The sequence below is a fragment of the Aedes albopictus genome, chromosome 2 (genome assembly GCF_035046485.1).
Source record: "Aedes albopictus strain Foshan chromosome 2, AalbF5, whole genome shotgun sequence".
Taxonomy (NCBI): Eukaryota; Metazoa; Arthropoda; class Insecta; order Diptera; family Culicidae; genus Aedes; species Aedes albopictus.
In genome coordinates, this window is record NC_085137.1 from 403,056,866 (window position 1) to 403,079,531 (window position 22,666).

At 39.7% G+C, this 22,666-nt stretch overlaps 1 protein-coding gene across 17 annotated transcripts in view; it reads left to right on the plus strand.

Annotated features, from left to right (window-relative positions):
- Window positions 1–22,666, plus strand: part of LOC109403644 (proton-coupled zinc antiporter SLC30A1) — a 117,280-nt gene that overhangs the window by 88,319 nt on the left and 6,295 nt on the right. The window lies entirely within an intron of this gene.

Sequence of the window (22,666 nt, forward strand, 5' to 3'; positions counted from 1 at the left end):
TTGTTGCCTCAAAGGAACTTCAAACTCATTTTTATATATATAGATAGAACCATCTATTCCATGACATGTATTTTAAACCGTTGTATACCAGTGTCTTCTTAAAGTTGTGATTTTGAGTCCGTTTCTCCACTGTGCAATTACTCAGCCAAATTGGTCACAAGAAAAAAAAACAGTGCGACAAATAGCATTTGAACCCAGTACCTAGTGATCGAGAATCCCCTTGTAATCATCCACCCAGGACAGATATGGAACGTTAATTTCGATTTTCCTTAGGTAAACATTATATGTAATATGAGTTCCGATATTTGTTTTGGCTGAGTGCTTCTATTTCACTGTGATCTTTCTTCTATGCTCATTAAAATCTATTGCAAACTGTATATACTAATTTAGAAAAAAAAATACGTTGAAGACATCAAATGCAGACTATATGTTGCTTCCACCAAATTTCGACAAGAAATCCGGCAAAAACTAACGATGGAAAAAATAAGAGTGAGTAACTGTGAAATCATATCGAGTTATAAATTTCGTTTAGTGTAATTAAATGTCGAAACAATTCTATGGATAAAGCCGATAGGAAGCAAACAGAGTAAAACAGAAAGATTGGATGATTAGATTTATTTATTATAAACCATAGATATATAGAGAAAGTATATTTGAGAGAAAGAGTAAGCGAAACACAGTAATATAGCAGAGTTGTATAAACCAATGAGTCGAAATTATACAAGAGTTATTATACAGATATTTGTGGATTGTACACGTAACAGAGTGAAATTCTAAAAATTCGATCTAACATACCAAAAAGATAAAAACAAATACTGTCGGAAATAAACTGAAGTTCTTAAAACATTTTGCACTACAATGGAGCTTCAACAATCAAATGACGCTGCTAGTTGAATACTTCACAAAGATGAAATAAAATTGATTGGAACAGGTTTTCAGCTGGCAGTGTTTGTTGTGGTTCGGGATCTTTTAAACATACGAAGTTATAAATTAATTAATACACAGATATTACTGGACAAATCTATATTCCACGAAAACTGTAGGTAGTGATACTAGATACATACACACAGAAAAAATACATTTTTCTTATTTGAGAATACCTAACAAAACTAGCCAGTCCTGTCGTGACCAAGATGTCGTCCTAAACTTTAACTGATGTTTATTGAAAAATATGTTGGTATGGAAAAGAAAGAGTATAATTAATTTAATCAATATGCGACAAACAAGACAACATAGAATTTATTCCCGTCTAAATTTTGCATATTCTTATCTCGAGTAGCAAAGTATCAAATATCAATACGAATAGATCAATATTTTACGCTGATAGAGACTTATATTCTATATAAACTGAATAAAAAAAATCTATAACCGGCAGAGGTCGAAACTTCACCGGCGAAGGTAATGACGAAATGAAACGAATAACATAACAGACCGAGATGTAACAATAAACTTTCTCTAAACTAACAATTCATAGATGAATAGAAACACTATAACGCTCAAGTAAGGCAAGGAGATTTGTAGATGATGACCCCTATTGCTCCTCCACACACTTCCTCCTATTCATCTAATATCTTCGTAAAACACGTTACTTCTCAAGCTCTCAATAGATACTCCATTCAACCAATTGGACTGTAAAATGGATATGAAACCAGCAACAGTGTATGATAGAAATAAATACTAATGTTCGTTCGCTCCCAAGCAACATGTGTTAGTTTCTTTTTTCGTTGCAATCCTTGTTCTTAGTACAGTACTGCGGTAAGGATCTTGCCATTGATTTTCCGGGACAAAAATCCCGGAAAATTATCCCGAATTCCTGGATATTTTTTCCAAAATTCCCGGGATTACCCGAAAATTTAAGAATGACAATAGTGTGTTCTACTAAAACTTAACTCTTCACTCTAAATCTTCTTTATCTATATTTGATTTTTTGCATTCGATTCTACACTATCTCGCTGTCCAGTGGATATATGTGTTTTTCTATGAAAATAAAGTTTTTAATGAAAATCCCTGTGCTATTGATTTTTTTGCGGATAGTCTGAATACCTAATGATTCTGAGGATATATTCAAGCATATTAAGTTGCTATAGTTGTCTGAAATCTAAATTCTTAATGTATGGAATTTTTATAGCCATTTTGAACAGACTTTTTCAGAAAATCTATGGCTAGAGGAAGCTAGTTTCCTAAACTATTTTTTTTTTCAAATGATCTGAAAAATCTAAAAAAAAACTCTCAGGAATTGCATCACGCATTTCAACAGAAGCATGCCATGAACTCGCACTATAGTAATCTTGATGGAATGATTAGCAGATGTTTTAAAGGCTTCTAATTCAGGAACATTGATAAACAATTCCTAACAGAAATTCTGCAGGACTTTATTATCTTATCTCTGGAGCACAGACAAACAGACGTAACACTTCGAACATTTTTCGATTCAAATCATAGTCACGGAAACATATTCGCCCGATGCTAAAATGACTAAGTTTGGCCGACCATCAACTAGGTGGTGGTAGTGAGCAAACGTCAAACTCGAATGTGTCAAACGATGTGAGCGCCACAGGTGGGTAGTTGGCCAACTATCAAATTTTGAAAAAGATGGTTAAATCGAAGTACGATGGGAATTATCAGAGTGTTACGTCTGTTTGTCTGTGTCTGGAGCATCATTTGACGATGCTGTAAGGTTCCTTGATAGGGTCTGGGACCATTTGGGCAGGAGCACCTATTTTGGGCACCTGATGCTATAGCTCAGTCAATGTCAAACCAATTGGCTTGAATTTTCGTACACGGCTAGATACTGTGCGTATCTCACCGTGTTTCAGAAATCAAATCAATGGGTTCAAAATTGAATGAGTTATAGCAGCAAGTGTCCACAATAGGTGCTCCTGTCCAAATGGTCCCACACCCTACATTTTCTTCAAATGTCCCGGTGAAATGTCTTGTGCATCTCATTAAATTATTCTGGGCAAGAATTTAAAAATAAATTTCCAATGAATATTATGAAGAAATTTTAAGGAGATTTTTTTGAATTTATTTCATGCAAAATAACATTTCGTATTCATGGAGCGGATCTGGTGTGATGGTTAAAGCACGTGGCCATCACGCCGAGGACCTGGGATCGAACCCCACTCCCGACATACTCACAAAATGTGAGTTCTACTTCGGAAGGGAAGAACAGCGTGGGTCACGAGATGAACTAGCCTTGGGCTGAAAATCTCGTTAATACAGATAAAAAAATCGTGTTTAGATTTTGCTGTAAAAAACTAGGTTTCAGAATGAAATTAAAAATGTGTAGTTCAGTGCGTTGATTTATGACATGCTGGGTGGATTCTGAGACTCCAATCATATTCTGGGGCTTTCTAATCTAAATCTTGTGGAATCCTAAAAGACATACTGGGGCGGAACCAAGGCGGAACTTTGCTATGAATTTGAGGAAAATTCGGTGGAATTTAATTGCGATTCCGGTGAGAATTTCTATGAGCATATGTAGGAAAACTATAGTAGCATTCTAGGAATAGATATCACTAAAAAACATTAAGAACTATTAACACGAATATTGGAGGAAACCCCTCCTGGAGGAGTTCCTCACAAATTTGCTGAAAGAATTCTTTGCGAAATTGGTTGGTGAAATTTCTTAAGGTCCGGAATTTATTGCATAACTCATAGTAGAATTACGGAACTCCTGCAGTAATTCCTTAAGGTTTTCCATAAGAAAACATCCACACTTCCTGAAAGATTTCCATAAGAAACATCTGAGGTAAATTAAGAATGAACTTAAATTAGAATTGCAGAATAATGGCAGATATTGCATAAGGAATTCCTGGAGAAGTCCTTGGAGGAATATCGCCAGAATTTTATGGAAGAATCCAGAAATGATTTTTATAATAAATCCCAGCGCGAAATTCTGGAGAAATTTCATAAGGAACTCCTGGAGAAATCTGATATTGAATTTCCGGACGAATTTAGGAAAGTATTCCAAAATTAATCTTTGGATTAAATGCTGGGAAAAAAACTTCTTCTAAAGGAATTGCGGAAGAAATCTTGAGTAATCACTCTATTCGAACTATTCGAGAAACTCATAATGTAACTCCTTGAGAAACCCTAGATAGACGTCCTAGAGAATTCTCGGAAAAGGTAATAGAGAAATCCCTGCATAAGTCCCACGAGGAGTTCCGGTTGTCGGTAAGATTTCCTGAAGAAATCCAGCAGAAATCTTGTGTAGAATTAGCTAAAGTTAAAATACACATAAATAAAAACAAAAAGAGCAGAAATCTAGAAGGAACTCCTAGAGAAATCACAAAAGGTATGCTTTGAAGAATCCAGCACAATATCAAACTCCTAGATGAATTGCAGAATGAGCTCTTCATTGATTCAGAAGGTTAGTCATAGAAGAAAAAGTAATCCTAAAAGGAATTCTGGGAATAACCGGTGAAGCAACTTCTGAAGGAGGAATCTTTAGAATTCCTTAATTTGAGAATTCCTCCAGGAGTATCTGCTGAGATCACTTCAAGAGTTCTTTCTGCGATTTCTTCAAGAGTTCCTTCTGTGATACTTACCTTACCGATCAGGCTAAGGCCGGGGTGGCCTCTGCTGTACATAGTAGCCGTCTCCATTCCACTCGGTCCATGGCAGTTTGTCTCCAGTTTCGCACTCTGCGTAGGGTCCGCAGATCGTCCTCCACTTGGTCGACCCACCTAGCTCGCTGCGCATCACGTCTTCTTGTACCGGTCGGATGGATGACTCTCGAGAACCATTTTAGTCGGGTTGCTATCCGACATCCTGATGACGTGTCCCGCCCTCCGTATCCTCCCGATATCGCGGTATGGACGATGGTTGGTTCTCTCAGCAGCTGATGCAGCTCGTGGTTCATTCGCCTTCTCCAAGTCCCGTCTTCCATTTGCACTCCGCCGTAGATGGTACGCAACACCTTCCGTTCGAAAACTCCAAGGGCGCGTTGGTCCTCTGCACGTAGGATCCATGCTTCGTGCCCATAGAGGACGACCGGTCTAATCAGCGTTTTGTAGATAGTTAACTTCGTGTTACGGCGAACTTTATTCGATCGTAGAGTTCTGCAGAGTCCAAAGTAAGCACGATTTCCTATTACAATGCGCCTCTGAATTTCTATGCTGGTGTCGTTGTCGGCGATCACCAGTGAGCCCAAGTACACGAATTCTTCAACCGCCTCGATTTCATCACCGTCGATATGATTTCGGGGTGGCGGACGCGGTGATTCCTCCCTGGAGCCCTTTGCCATCATGTACTTTGTCTTCGACACATTAATGACTAATCCGATTCGCCTGGCTTCACTCTTTAGTCGGATGTACGTTTCCGCCATCGTCTCAAATTTACGAGCAATAATATCAATATCATCAGCGAAACCAAGCAGCTGAACGGACTTCGTGAAAATCGTCCCAATCATGTTTATCCCCGCTCTCCTTATTAAACATTCTAACGCAATGTTGAACAGGAAGCACGACAGACCATCACCTTGCCGTAACCCTCTGCGAGATTCGAAGGGACTCGAGAGTGTCCCTGATACTCGAACTACGCACATCACTCGATCCATCGTCGCCTTGATCAATCGTATCAGTTTATCCGGGAATCCGTATTCGTGCATAATCTGCCATAGCTGTTCTCAATCGATTGTATCATACGCCGATTTGAAATCGATGAACAAGTGATGTGTGGGCACGTTGTATTCGCGGCATTTCTGCAACACCTGGCGGATGGCGAACATCTGGTCCGTTGTAGCGCGGTCACCCATGAATCCAACCTGATATTACACCAGGAACTCTTTTGCAATCGGTGATAGACGGTGGCATACAATTTGAGAGAGTACCTTGTAGGCAGCGCTCAGTAGTGTGATCGCCCGATAGCTCCCGCAATCCAACTTGCCGTTCTTTTTGTAGTTGGGACATTTAGGATTCCTAAACGAGTTTCAATTTACTTGTTTCTAGTAGTTCCTTCAAAGCACTCCCCAAGAAGTTCTTCTTTTCCTTCTGAGATTCCTCGAGGAGCTGAGATTTCTCCGGAAGTTCCATCTATAATTCATTCAAGAGTTGCTTCACGGGAAGACTTTCCTAGAGGTATCCTGGAACTCGTTGAGGAATCCCGAAACTCGTGGAGAAATCCCGAAACTACTGGAGGAATCCCAGAAATTTTTTTATGGGAATCTCAGAAGGAATTCCTGGAAGAATCCTGTAACTTACGGAAACATCTCAAAAGGCATTATTCTTGGAGAAATTTTGGAATGAATCTCTTGATAAATTCCTGAAGGAGTATGTGGTAACCGCGTCTGGCAAGCGCGAGTGTGTATATCAGACTAACTATTCTGCTGTTGTGCTGCGCAGAGTGGGTCGGCTGATATGCCTCCGCGCAGGTGCATGTATGCGCGCGAGTGCATTGTGAACGAGTAAGACACTCGTCACCACATCCCCCTTTCTATAAACTGAATTTGTACATTGGCTTATAATTTTCTAAAGCCCGACTAATCCTTGAAACCGTCGAGTATCAAAACCGTCTAAACACCATAATGGATAGACACCAAATCAGTGTAGTGACAAGATACCGCGCTCCATGAATAAACTACACCCATTGGTACTCCTTGAACCTCCAATGATTCCCCTGATCGGCATTCCACCATCCTTCAGAAAATATGATGTTATCGCCAGACCAACACTTCCGAATTTCAGCAGACCTGTCCCGTGTCTCACCCTTTACAATGAAATGTGTCCCCTAATCAAGGATACCATTGACTCCTTATCCTGGCCATCTATCCAATGGCAACAGCAAACACAGTTCTAAGGTCAAACACTCTGGAGGTGTTTTTTCTTTAGCAGGTATAGGTTCACTGTTCATATTATCTTCTGATCACGCGACTTTCTCGTCTTAGTCATCTTATATTTAAACGAACTATCCCTTATTATTGATAATCGTTGAATTGTGGTTCCGTTTTGGTCTAGTCAAATGCTTTTAGTTGCACTGAATGTTACTTGTATATGCAAAAACGACAACACGTTCAATGCTCACAGTACGACTTCCCATTTGTCTTTGAAGGGAGCACGACACCAGGCGACATAATAGCATGCAACGCACAGTCAAACACCTCCCCTGACGACTGCATTGAGAATCGAACCCGCGTTACATATCATAGCACTGCCAAATGAATGATGACACCAACCATACGACTTCGATGCCATGAATATTCTTTGTAGTCGCATTTTTTTTTCATGTGAGGTAGCTGGCACCTCCTCCGATAGACGCTCTTCTTGTGTTCGCTCTATGTGACCGCAGCAGTGCAGCTCTAGTGTTAACCTTCCAAAGTTGATATTGGACCCCTTTTCTAAGGCCATCCGCATTTCAGCACAATTCCACAGCACTATCGATGAACTCCCGATGAAGCCCAACACCCTCTCGCAGCAGAACAATCCAATTACTGATCCAATTACTGATCTCACGCTTTACTGAATTCATTCTTGGTTTTCTCAGGCTGAACGGATATTTACCTCTGTGAATTCAATTACCACACTTACCATCTTCCACAATAGATTCCTGTAATCGAAACTATTACTACTTGTACACCCTCAGTGAATTTAATCACAGCAACACGCTTCCAGTGAATTCAATCACGAGTCCTCACCATACCGACCTACTCTTAAAGGGCAGATATCTCTCCTTCTTCCGGCGTAACGTACTAACTAGGAAAACACCTGCTTCTCAGTCAAGTGTTCGAGCATCTGCAAACCAACTGATATCGTCCTCTGCCAATGACAATCTTGCAACTGTATACGAAGACACTCCACGATTAAGGAATCTAAAGAAACCATTATTACGTCTTGCCGAACACTCGCTTATCCACAAATTCGGCCACAGGCCAGATACAACTAATCACGCTCATAACAGAGTCCTGTATGGACACTGTTTGGTACAATCGCTCTAAACAGTGTAGCTTTAATCATAAAACTCTACTCCACTCAATCAAATCACTCTTGCATTCGAACTTGCAACACATTAAATCAAACAGACCATTACATGAATAAAGCTGCAAACAGCTTCCAGAGGCGAAATTCACTTTGTATGAACACATCCACCAACATTTACGCAACAATCTCCAAATTTTTTCTGTCCAATATGTAGATGTTACCATTTGAGTCTGATAGTCTTACTAAAGATCTGCTCCAAAGAAAAAGTTGAGTATTCATGATGGCCCAGACCCGCATTGCACTTTGTGCTGTAGCTTTTGATTCCAGGCACTCTGACTTACGCATTTGTTAAGCAGAATCCTTAACCCCAATAGTGAAGATCTGAACATGTGCCATACTAGAGCGAAATGTGACTTGACATGCACAAAAAAATCGACTGTATTTCAAAATTGGAGCTATCAATCCAGTTGGATCCATGGAACTGTTCATTCCTTCCACTCCAACGAAGCAGCTACCGAGACAATACAAAGCAGAAACAAATAATACAGATAACTCGTCCGAACACCACTGCCAACGTAGCAAAGGAACAAAACAGCACTAGTTTCATTGCAAGAGGCCGCTTGATGGCATGATCATCCTGATAACACCGTCTAGGACAAATACACTACCACAAATCCAATCCAAGACAAGATATGAAAAATAATTCTGTCTCTTTCCTGATGCCATGCCAGCCAGTTCCTCCCTCAGACGCTGGGCCACTCATTAAACGGAGCCAGCCTATTTGCCAAATGTTCCATGGCTTCCCTGAACTGTGCCAGCATCCATAAACGGTGAGCCCTCTGTGCCGGTTGATGCGCTTTACCTTTTGAACTCGTGTGGAACAGAGAGCTCCTATTTTTTTTTTTTTTTTACAGTGCTTTATGATTGCGATATTTTGTTTTTATTTTCATTCTTTCCATTTTTGTACTCCAGTCCAAGGTTTTTATATAATGGAATGTTAAGCAGGACGTTTAGTTTGTGGAGAAAAGCAGAGGAAGCCAAATTTCAAAGGAATTTGCTGCGGGGGGGGGGGGGGGTGTTTGTTTTCAGAATTTCTCACGGTGAAAAAAATAATGGCCGCTCAGCCAGTTTTGACATCTAAGACTACCTTAGAATATGTAAATACCTTGCTCCTGTCATTGCTGTATTCCTGCCGACAACACGGTAGAGAAATGAGAAATGTACTCACACCGACACGCAGTATGCTGAAAGCGAGAACTGACAGCGCCAAATTTCATTCTATTTCTGAAGGTGAGTGTTTTCACAAGTGGTGGCATATAGGGTACTCACTCTCACAAGCCACCGCTTGAGCAGTTTGTGGATAATTGGGAATGATACTTGGTAGGGTCACTCATGAAAGAAGCTCTCGGACTTTGTCAGTTCTCACAACGTGGAACTGAAAACAACCTATGCTGCCATTCATTTTCGGCTGAAAAACAGCAATTGAGACTGATACTTAGCAGCCCTGGTAGCAGATATCAAGAAATATTGCATGACTTACGAAAGCATTAAAAAAATACATTTCCTAAAAGGTCTTCCGCAGGACCACGATTCGAACCAAAGCTCTCTCGACAGGATTTCGCTGGACAACCCCTCGCCAGCCTCGTTGTGATATGTGCTCCCTCTTTGCATTCTCAGTTAACTCCAGCACCTCTGTTCTGCGCCTATTCAAAACACTTCTTTCTCCATCCGCATTAAAGCGAATTCAATCACACCTCCTTGTGTGCTCAGACGGTCAGTCAGTGAATTTAATCACAGTTCATCCCATGCGGTCTCTCTGTAACTCGTAAGTTAATTTCATCACATTGTAAGTGAATTCAATCACATGACTATTGCCTATCCGTAGTTTCCAAGTGAATTCAATCACAGTTTCTTCAATGGTTGTTGCCATTGGCATATTCACGTCCTTCTCATTATCTTATTAGTGAATTCAATCACGTATCTGTGATTTCCAAGTGAATCCAATCACAACATTGTTCATGCACTTCCTGTGAAACTAACTAAGTCCTGTACTATGTACCAACGATAAACTAATATTTCAATACATGACATGACATGCGAAACGTGAGGCAAATTCTCCAGAAATATTCGCTACTTGGCGAGAATAATTGAAATCCGTTGATGCAATCAACCTCCCCGGGAGGCTAGCAGCTTTGAACAAACTGCATGAACAACCACTGAACTAAATTACGGACTTTCTGGGGTATTTGTTGAATGTAGTTCAAAATCAGGATGCTATGACTGGGTGAGTTTGTCTTAAAGTCTTGACATTTTCTTTATTGTGGATAGAATGACAATTGCCAACCGAATGTATGGATTGATAGCTATAACGTACCATCCGAAACCAACCGAAAGCGTCAAACCCAGCGGCAGTTATCGAAATAAGTTTTTCATACCACCAGTGAAATTAGTTTTTTTTTTTACCATAAGTGAAAATAGATTGTAAAAGGAACTACGACTTATAAGAAATTCATCCTACATCAATTTGGTGTTTTCCATTTTGTTGCCTATAGAATTTATGGAGAGCAACATGATTCAATAGGCGCTGGAAACTTGAAGAAGAAACATGGCATTCTTAATAACACAGCGGCACTTTTGGTGGATGCACTCATTGAATAAAATGATAATAACAGGAGTGAATTTAATCACAACATTTCAAAGATTTTTTTTTTCTTTCATCATTAGTGAATTTAATCACTATGTCTTTAAAGTTCCTGGTGGAAATGAGCACTCACAAAATTAAACTTTGTCCGATTTCACCTTTCTTCCAAAAAACGGCGAGACAACATTTCATTTGTCACAAACCTCAACAATTACTAAATACCGATTCAACACTTCAACTACATTCCGTATGCATCGAAAGCACCCGTACTCTCCTTTCATTCCTGCAGGTTTAATTATATTAAAGTATCTACATACCTCTTAGAAAAAAACCGCGCGCATCCTTCATCGCACCGGTGCATCCGGAGCAACGCCGACAATCAATACTCACTGTACTCTTCTACTGAACATCACCGCAGTAATTCCAAAATCCCAAACCTTCATACAACAGAAACAGGCACACAGTTGCACGAGCTGTGTTACCATGCTCACCTGCGGCTGATCACTAGCACATTCTCTTTATAAACACTTCTCTGCATGCCGCGCGCATGGGACAATGGCTCAAGGTCATCGCATTTTTTTCCTACACAAAGCCCCACGCTGCAAGCGGCGTCACATCGTTGCTTTCTTTTTTTTCTGTTACTTATTCCAAAACTCTGCTTCAAGATCAAAACTATTCACTTTAATACCTTCATTTCTTCATTTTTTTCACAATTAAATTTCTACTATTTTTTTCTTTCACGATCTACTTGCATTTTCCACCAATAAATATACCATTTTTTTCTCGAATGAAGGATGATCACATGCTTTTTTTCTTTTCTAAGCTCCACACAACTAAAATTTTGCATACATTTTACAACATATCAACACAGAATATATGCAACAACCAAATTAATAATAATAAAAGCCCGAAATCGCTTCACACGCGGCAGAACTTGATTTTTTTTTTTATCCTCGTCGCCACTTGTGGTAACCGCGTCTGGCAAGCGCGAGTGTGTATATCAGACTAACTATTCTGCTGTTGTGCTGCGCAGAGTGGGTCGGCTGATATGCCTCCGCGCAGGTGCATGTATGCGCGCGAGTGCATTGTGAACGAGTAAGACACTCGTCACCACAGAGTACATACCTAGAAGAGACCTGGATGGATCCTTCTAGAGAATCTCAATAGAAACTACTGCAAGAATCCCAGAAAGAATTCCTAGAAGAATCCCTGAAAGAATTTCTGAATGAATCTCGAAATTAATTCCTGGAGAAATCTCGGAATGAATTCTCGCAAGAATCTCAGGATGAATTCTATGAGGAAACCCGAAGCGTTCGTAAGAATCTTAGAAGAATTTGTCGTAGAAATTCCGGAAGGAATCTCTGGAGAAATCCCTGAAGGAGTGCCTTGGGTGGAACCTGTTAAGGAATCTCTCCAGAAAGAACCCCAGAAAAATAGCTCCCTGGACCATGAAGAATCCCAGAAAGAACTCCAGGAGGAATCCCAGGAATAATTTCTGTGAGAATCTCGGATCAAATTCCTGAGAGAATCTCGGAAGAAATTTCTGGAGTTATCCCGGAAATAATTTCCCGTTCCTAGAGGAATCGCGGAAATAATCCCTGGGGAATCCTGAAAGAAATTGAGCTGGAGAAACCGAGAAAGCAATTCCTGGAGATAGCCTAGGGAGAATGTCTGGGGAGAATCCCAGAATGTATTACCGGAAGGAATATCTGGAGGAATCTCAGAAAATTTTGCTGGAAGAACCCCACCAGCAAGTCATAATTTTACTTCTCAACACACGTTAATCCACATTTTGATTTCAATCACACTACTTATCTTGATTAAGTAGAATTTTGCCAATTGCGTAGCACGAATCGCACCCTTAGCATGATCCCTACAAATAATAATCCTAAATAAACTGGTAGTTTTCCCAGATCTCAAGCTCAAGCAAAATGTCTTCCCCGAATATCATAATTTCGGTTTAACTTGAAACCCTGGGAAGCCAACGAAATTCCTCTAAGGTGAATATATGACGAAGCCACACCTCAAATTTTCCAGTGCACAAATCTGAAGAATCGAATGTAAGTTCACAGACAAACAGACGTAACACTTGCGAAATTTCCATCGACCACGCTTTTAACGCTCATTTTAAATTTTCATAGTTGTGGCTTTCACAACCAGTGGCGAGCGCATCGTTTTTATATGCGTTTGACGTTTGATACTAGCGCCTTCTGTTGACGATATTCGCCTTGACGGAGGCTCTCTGAGAGAATTGCGCTGTGCGTGAAAACAATTTTTTTTAACATGGGAAAGGATAGGAGCTGCATTTTCAAATGCTTCTAAAATATTTTAGGGACCTCAGATTGAAAAAAGTGTTAATGTTTTGCAATATACTTTCAATTAGCAACATTATAACTGGTTTTAGACAAAAAGTTTTTAAATCTCAATGTTATGTCTATAATATAGCGCATCAAAATCTCATTCGATAACATTAAGAACGTTTTGCTTAAAAAAATTCTATAAAGAATTAGAAGCATTTGAAAATGCAGCTCCTATCCTTTCCCATGTTAAAAAAAATTGTTTTCACGCACAGCGCAATTCTCTCAGAGAGCCTCCGTCAAGGCGAATTGCACAACACAGTGATTCGTGCAACTTTTCCACCACGTGATGGTAGTGTGAACTGGGTGATGGATTTCCATGAAAATCGTTCAAGGTGTTACGTCTGTTTGTCTGTGGATTGATCATCACCAGCGGGTAACCAATCGATCAACATTTCAGCGCAAACCGGCTTCGGTTCCTCAGATTTGTGCTCTTGAAAATTTGAGGTGTGGCTTCGTCATATCTTCATCTAAAGAGTACCTCGGCATTTGAGCGGCGTTTGAGGAGTGTGCCAGGGGATCTCAGGGGATGTCAGAGATGTTCCTGAGCGTTTCAGGGGGTTTCCGAAGTGAAATGTCCGTGGATAAGTCTTCTGGAACACATAGCGTCCGATCCGTCGAGGTTTACGTTTTTTTGACAGTTCTCATGTGAAATGTGTCAAACTACTGTCACGCATTTTTAAACCAACAAACTATCAAATAAACCTCAAAAATCCTTGGAGGACAGGACATTTTGATGTCTTAAGACGTGACAAAATTTAAATCAGGATTAATTCTTTAGACTCTTGTTAGCATTTCAAAACCAATAAACTATCAAACAAACAAATTTTGAGAGAAGGCTTTCAATCTGGTTACGAATCGAAGAAGCAATGTGGAGCAAAAACGATTTTTCGAACCACGCAGTGGCGTAGCAAGGGGGGTGCGATGGGTGCGGTCCGCACTGGGCCCCCGATTTCAGGGGGCCTCCAAATCTAGGAAGATTTTTAACACTGGTTTGAATAAAGTTCTTTAAATAGCGAAAGATTCCTATAAGTTTAACACTTCGCAGAACTTTTGATAGGTATGTGGGGGCCCCTTCGTGATTATCAAGAGTTTTTTTTTTAGGGACACACAGAAGGCCCCAACATTTAAAGAAAAATGTGTTAGAATTAAAATTGAATTTTACGAAATTCAGTATTGATATGGAAGTAAAATTCATGAGCATTGTGAAAACGTCCCTGGTATCCTAATTACAGGACCAAACATAGTTGTTGATTTAGCTTAAAATAGCAGTTGAAATTCAGGGGCCGCAGTTATGAAAATTAAGATCTGAACAGATGTCAGGCGAAAACCGCAATAACAATAGTTTGTCGGCTTTCGTATGAAAAAAGTGTATTCAATGTATCCAACGATTTCATCAGGTATTTCTTCTCAAGCATTCCTTGAAGGGTTTCTGCGAGATCGCCTTCGGGAATATGTACAGTCCCGATTCGTTCGTTGGTGGCTCGATGGATGGGCTGTCTCAATAGTTGAATGCTCACTGGTTGGGGCAAAACCATTGGCGGAGCCAGCTTTTTCTTTTTTCTTACTCACTCTCCTAAACACACACGAGAAAGAGCGAGATGAAAGAGGAGGCAAGCTGCCCCCTCTTCTATCTTTCTCCTTCTCGTGTATGTTTAGTAGAGTGAGTGAGAAAAAAGAAAATGCTGGCTCCGCCAATGGGCAAAACCCAATTAAAAAGCACTGTCAATGTCAAAATAGATGTCAAATCGAGTTTGACGTGTGACCGCCGTTGCATCGGAGCTCCTGTATACAGAACGTTTGTTAAAGTATGCGAGTGTTTCGTGACGTATTTCTCGTCACTCGCGTGTGTCTAGAGCATTTTGATCAGATGTCAGTTTCCCCAACGAACGAATAGGATTCGCTAATCGGGGCGCAATTGTGACCCAACCAGCGAATCCAGGCTGTACTACGATTTATCTAGCAGTTACTTCAAAGACTTCTACAAAAATTTCTCTAAGATTTACTTCAGAACTTGAACATGGATTGCTTCAGGAATACTTCTAAGCATTGATTTTGGAATACTTGAATTGGTTCCTTCAGGAATACCTCTTTGGATTCCTTCATAAAGTCCTTCGAGGATTATGTCATGAAGTCCTTCAACGAATTCTGCTGATGAACCTTAAGGGATTTATCCAAGATTCTTTTAGAGACTTCTTCAAGAAGGAATCTTGCAGGAGTTCCTCATGGAAAATGCCTTTGATGAATTTCTGAGATCATGCTTGATCGGGTAAGGCTCTTGAAAGGATTCTTGTGGAATTTTCTGAAGCAATTTTGGAAGAATTCCCGAAAGAATCCTTGTAAAAATGCTTGCAGGAAGTTTTGGAGGATTTTTTAAAGGAATCCTCGAATAATATTCTAGATGCATTCTAAGATATATTCAGAAAGAATCATTGGGTTGATTTTGGAGATATCTTTGATGACATTCTTGACGGGTTACTACAGTACTGTGAAGTAGTAGTAGAACTACTAGAAGTACTATGAGGGAACACGTAAAGGATTCCTGAAGAAATTTTGAAAGCAAAGGAATGTTTGGAAGAATGCCTAGAATATTTTTCAAAGAAATCAATGGCATAAACCCCAAAGAATTCCTCTCAAATTCGTTGATGTTGATTTGCAAAACAATTTCTATAGATTTCCGTGGAGAAATTTCTGATGGAAGCCTTAGTGGAATCTCTTTAAGACCCCTAGAGGGAATTTGTGCAGGAATCCTTTGGGGATGAATGTGTTCACCTTTGCAGGGTTATCTGAAGGAAAACGTTGAGATATCCCTGAAGGAATCTTTGTAACGTAGCTTGAAAAAATCCTTGGAGAAAAAGAAGTCTTCACTGGAATTTCTTAAAGGATTCATGATTGAATCGTGAAAGGGCAATTGAACAAAATGCCTAAGGAATCTTTGGATGATTTCATACAACAATTATTGGAAGAACTTCTGAAAAAATCCTTAAAATGCTTGAACAATGCTTCGTAAGATATCCTTGAAAGGACTTCGAAAAAAAACATTTGTGGCAATGCAAAAAGAATTCTTGCAGAAATTTCTAAAAACAAATCTTTAAAGAATTCCTAAAGAATTCCTCTGGGAAATTTGCTCAATGGATCATGTGGGGTAGCTCCAAAGGAATCGTTTGTTGAAATATTTAAGAAGCTCTCTATGGAATTCTTGGGAATACAGAAATTCCTTCAGAAACGCTGTAGCAACTTTCGAAACAAATCTTGGAGGAATTTGTAAAGAAGTCCTTGAAGTTATTCCTAGATGAATCGTAAAAGATATCTAAGAAAGAGTTCTTGGAGTTTCTCATTTGGAACAAATGCTTGATGAAATCCTTGGAAAAAATCTTAGAAGCTTCGTGAAGAAAATTCGACCGAAATTGGTGCTATCGTTAAGTAATTTTTTAATGGTATCAATAGATGGAAACCTTGGAAGGATGCCTTAAGAATTCATTAAAAAAAAATCCAATAAAATTCTTGGACGAATTTTATTGAGAATTCTTGAAAGAACTCTTACATTTTTCTATTAGAATTTTCCTTTGGAAATTTCTTTTGGATCTTTTTCAGTAATTGCTTTGGAAATTCGTGCAGCAATTCGTTGGGGAATATCTTTGAAAATTTATTTGGAAACTCCTTCGACATCCTTCATTATTTTTAAAGAAATTCTTTGGCAATTGTCTCAGCTATTGTGTTCGCAATTCCTTTGGTAAAAATTATTAGAAACTCTGTAACAAGTTTCATTGAAAATTCCTACTGCAATTATTTTGAGAAATTGTTAGGCAATTCCTTTGGAAACTTCTTTGATCAGTTCTCGGCAATGCTTCAGAAATGGCTTTGCGAACTTCTTCAGAATATTTTTTCTACAGAAATTTCTTTAGAAATTCCATTTACAACTTTTCGTTGGTTGTTTTTTTGACAATAGGACAGATCGGTGTAGTACTAGATTTGTAGTAATGAGCTGAATTTTTGTATGGTGAGAAGGTCAATTCTCCGTTTCTGCAATGAAATGGTGAAAAAAGCGTAGGTATCATGATTTCTTGCCTAATTTGATGCTGTTTGAGCAAAAGTTTGGGTGACTGTGTTGTTGTTTTCTCCATTTCTTGCAACATAAACAACATAGTTATCCAAAGTTTTGCTCAAACAGCATCAAATTAGGCAAGAAATCATGATACCTACGCTTTTTGCACAATTTCATTGCAGAAACGGAGAATTGACCTTCTCACCATACAAAAATTCAGCTCATTACTACAAATCTAGTACTACACCGAACATGCCCTATTCGTTTGAAAAATCTTTTGGTAAACTTACCTTGGGAATAACTTATTTTGGAAATGCATTCGGTGAATTTCCTGTAAGCTACTCCGTGGAAATCTTTCATATTACCTTTGGCGAAGTTTTTTTGACAAAGCCTTTGGAAATCCTTCTAGCCATTTTTATTGGATTTGATCCTAAAATTGCTATAAGATTATTTTTGGGGGTTTCTTGGATTTTTTTTTTGAAAACTATATCGGTAGTTCCTATGAAATTTGGTTCGGTAACTCATTCGAATACTTCTGAATAATATTCGAAATTGATTTAGGTTTTTATTTTTAAAAATATCTACTTCATAACTTTTCGAAATTCTTTGGGCAATAGCCTTAGAAATTTATCAGGCAAACCCTACGATATTCCCTTCAGCAATTTCTTTGGAAGTTTCACCGGCAGTTCTTTTGCTAATATACTTGACTTTTGTAATTCTTTCAATAGTTCCTTTCGAAGTTCATCAGGCAGGTACTTTGAAAATTCTTTAGTTAATTCGTAAATTGAGGTGGCAATTTTAGAAAATTCCTCCGTTAATTTCTCAAAAAATTTCTTTGATAATCCCTGTGGAAATTTCATTTGATATTTTTTTACGGATTTCCGTGTATTGTTACCTTGGAGATTTTATGAGATACACTCTAGCGAATTAAAAAAAAAAACAAGCATTCACCTAAGACATTTCCGAAAATCTAAGGAAGTTCACAAACAATTTCCTAAAATAAACACAAAAACTGTTTGAAGGAATTCCAGTATTTTTTTTGCCACTATTCTTAGGGGAATTTCTGTGAGAATTCTTGATTTGATTGATTGATTGATTTGTCTTTATTAATGAGACCGCAGACAGACGTTCAAGTTTGACTCAGCAGCTTGTGTAAAAAAACATGGCCGCCACAAATTGCCAAGTGGCAATCAGCGAACAGATGGCGTTAGCGACGTTTATATTCAATCGCTGTCTCACATGTGCGTTGCGACCAACAACTGTCACCACGGTCGTCTTCCAGTCGGATGGCGGGAAAAGACCGCACGTGTTGCACGCTAATAATGTTTCCACATAATTTGTGCAGAGTAAATGACTTTTATTTAATGTCTAAAATCTTTTGCACAAATTAGCGCAGGACTCTTGTAAAATATTTTACACATTATTACTTTTATTTTACATAGATTTGCTTGAATAAAACTGCATTTGGATGAACTTTACTCGCATTGGGAAATCTTTGTGAATGTGACGCAAATGTAGGAATGATTTTGACAGTGTTTGTTTTGATTTTATTTTTCGGTGGGAGGTGAATTGGGTGGTAAGTAAGCGGCTGGAAGCACGTGGTTTCTCAAACTGTCAACTGAACGCGACTTCACTGTGGCAATCGGTCGCCTAGGTGTCGCTAGTGAAAATTTACATAGAAAATTTGAATAAATTTGTTCGAGCTAGAACGTCTGTCTGCGATGAGACTTTCAGCCCTTGGCTGGTTTCTTGAAAGAATTCTTACAATTTTTTATTTGAATCAGCCAGTTAGCTTGCTTGATTCATGCAAAGCGGACGCGTTTTTCTCGTAGCAATCGGTTCTTGCGTAAAAGTATTTCAAAAACCGCTATTTTCGCCGCGAAAGTCGGCCACCGCGCCGTTTTTCGGCTGGCATATCGTATTTCTCTGTTATCTCAACCATCCGCGAAATGTCTTCACGGAAAAACCGCGAAAATACGTTCAGGATCGACTTCTCGAACATTCCAAGAAAACCCTCTTTCAAAGAGATTCACAAGTTCGTCGCGAGTGATCTCGGCCTCTCCAAAGAGAAGGTCTGCAGAATACAGATCAGTCACATCAAGGGGCCAGACACGTATAATTCTTGGCTTAGTATATTATAGTATACTAAAATATATTAGTGCATCGTAGCAAACTCTGCGGCCGATTTATTCGATAAACAATGTTTGTTTTTTGATTCATCTGTCACAGCCTTGATTTCAGCCAGTACGATTACTTTGAGGGTAATACATTAATATACAATAATATACATTAATACATTAATATACCGCAAATATACTAATATACTTCCAATACACTTATTATGCTAATACGTGTCTAGCCCCTTGAGTCACATCTATTACTGTGCCTTCGTACAAACTGTCGACCTCATCACTGCTCTGGAGATCGCGAAGCAGCATGACAACCGTCACGAATACGAATGCAACAAAAGAAAATACAAACTACGTATCCAAATGGAAAACGGCTGCACTCATGTAAAAGTTCATGATCTCTCCATGGATGTAACAGACGAGCAGTTGACATCGCACATGACACAGTATGGAGAAGTTCTGTCAATCCAAGAGCTAGTATGGACAGACGACTACGAGTTTGCTGGACTACCGACAGGAATTCGTCTAATAAAGATGTTCCTCCAACAACCGATCAAGTCTTACATTAGCATATGCGGTGAAAGTACTTACGTCACTTATCCCGGGTAGCGAGCCACCTGTAAGCACTGCGGAGAATACATGCATACTGGAATTCCATGTGTGCAGAATAAGAAACTTCTTGTTCAAAAGGCAAGCGTAAACGAACGCCTAACCGTTTCTTCTGGAAACAGCTACGCTAGTGTAGTTAAACAACCCCCGGTTGCGCCGGCACACGCTAACAACTTCGACCCGGACGTCTACGTAATCAGCGACAGTGAAGGTGCGAAGACGGAAACAAACGGCACTATGATCGACACCTCCAACCCGGCGGCGTCTCAAACTGCAGTCATGCAAACTGAACAGATGGATACAATCAGCACCGACACCGAAACACAGACAACAGAACTTCTCGCTCCACCCATGCAAGCTATCTATCTGGAATCTACAGATACAGCTGTCTTCAGATTACCAATACAGCCGGGAGTCATCCATGGTTCTTTAGGTAGCAAACACAAGAGAGATGATGGCAACACTACCGACGAATCTTCAACCTCTAGCAATAGCAAAAAGGAGCGAAAGCAAACGAAAAAACACTACAAATTTCTACGTAACACCGACACAGGAATTGAATAAATCCAATGGCTTCTTTCAGTTACAATATAGCCTCAATTAACATAAACACTATCTCCAATCAAACCAAACTAACTGCGCTACACAACTTCATCCGTGTATTAGATCTCGACATCATTCTGCTTCAAGAAGTTGAAGATAAACAAATGGAAATCCCAGGCTACGTCACTTTAACGAACGTCGACCACTCGAAACGCGGAACTGCTATAGCTGTAAAACAACATATATCTGTTTCCCATGTTGATAGAAGCCTGGATGGTCGGTTGATAGTATTGCGACTGAACAACTCTGTTACTTTGTGTAATATATATGCCCCGTCGGGCGTACTACAGAGATCGCAGAGAGAGTACTTCTTCAATAGTACACTTTCATACTACTTGCGGGAAGCCACCGAACACGTGGTAGTAGGAGGAGATTTTAACTCTGTAGTGGATGCAAGAGATTCCACCGGCAACAGTAACTTCAGCGCATCTCTACGATATACTCTACAACATCTACAACTGGCAGATGTATGGACGACTCTCAACAGAAATCTAAACGGATACACCTACGTGACACACGACTCTGCATCAAGAATCGACCGAATATATGTGAGCAGCAATCTACGGAACCAACTTCGAGAAACCAATACGCACGTTTGTTCGTTCACCAACCATAAGGCTCTCACGCTTCGCTTGTGTATGCCGCATTTGGGACCTGAACATGGGAGAGGTTTTTGGTCGATTCGCCCACAGATACTTTCGACCGAAAATATAGCTGAATTTGAAACGAAGTGGAACTATTGGCTACGACAGCGTAGGTACTATACCACATATCCATCCATGGTGGGCTCTATACACGAAGAAAAAAGTGTTATCATTTTTTCGCTGGAAATCCAGAGAGCTTTTTTCTGAATTCAACCGAAAGCATCAACAACTCTATACTCAACTTAGTGATGCATATGACGAGTATCTAGGGAATCCGTCGATACTAGTTACCATACACCGAATCAAAAGCCAAATGCTTCTTCTTCAGCGGAGATTCTCGGATACTTTCATGCAGATCAACGAAACAAGGATTGCTGGGGAGCCTCTTTCTGTCTTTCAACTTGGAGAAAAACGCCGTAAAAGAACAATCATAAATCAGCTGGCTACCGAGAATGATGGATTATTAACAAGTACAGACCAAATTGAGCAGCATATCTTCAGCTATTTCCAACAACTGTACACGGAAACCGAACTTGGAGTTGGCTATGATTTTGCTATGGAGAGGGCTATACCAGTGGACAACCGTGCCAACGAAAGCTGTATGGACGAAATAACAACTGGCGAAATATTCCAAGCCATCAAAACCAGATCAAGAAAGCTCCTGGTTGCGATGGAATTCCGCTGGAATTCTATGCAAGAACGTTCGATATCATTCACAGACAGCTAAATCTCATCATGAATGAAGCTTTACGAGGGAATTTCTCCGACAAGTTCGTCGCTGGAGTGATAGTCCTTGTCAAGAAAAAAGGTGCCGACCAGTCTGTCAAATCATATCGACCGATATCGCTTCTTAATAGTGATTATAAATTATTCTCACGAATAATTAAAATGAGGTTGGATCGAACATTGGTGGAAAACAACATATTGAGTGGTGCTCAAAAGTGCTCTAACGGTAGACATAATATTTTTCAAGCAACTCTGTCTATCAAGGATAGGATCTCCTATTTGAAGGAAAGACGACTGCGCGGAAAACTAATATCATTTGATCTCGATCACGCTTTTGATCGAGTTGATCGTCGATTTCTTTTTCGCACAATGGAGTCTCTGAGATTCAACCCTCAATTGATCGCCCTGCTCAACAAACTTGGTCAGCTGTCTACTTCCCGAATGCTTGTGAATGGAAATCTATCACCTGCATTCCCAATACAACGGTCTGTTCGTCAGGGAGATCCGATCGCAATGCATTTATTTGTATTGTACATACACCCTCTCATTCGGAAACTGGAGAGAATCTGCAGTGGACCAGATGACCTAATAACAGCATATGCCGACGATATAACGATAATTACTACCAGCTTGGATAAAGTTGAGAGTGTGAAGACTACTTTTGACCGTTTTGGTGTGCTAGCTGGAGCTAGACTCAACTACAGGAAAACGTATGGTGTAGATATCGGTTTGATAAACAACAACAATCGCTTAGCTGTCCCTTGGCTGCAAACGGTGGACTCGGTGAAAATACTTGGGATCAAGTTTGTGAACTCTGTTAGACTGATGAGCAAAATGAACTGGGATCCTCTAGTCAGCAGTTTTGCTCAACAGCTCTGGATGCATCGATGCCGTACTCTTTCTCTACACCAAAAAGTTATACTTTTGAACACTTGGATCACCTCAAAAATATGGTATGTTTCGTCGGTTGTCGCAATTAGCAATTTGCATGTAGCC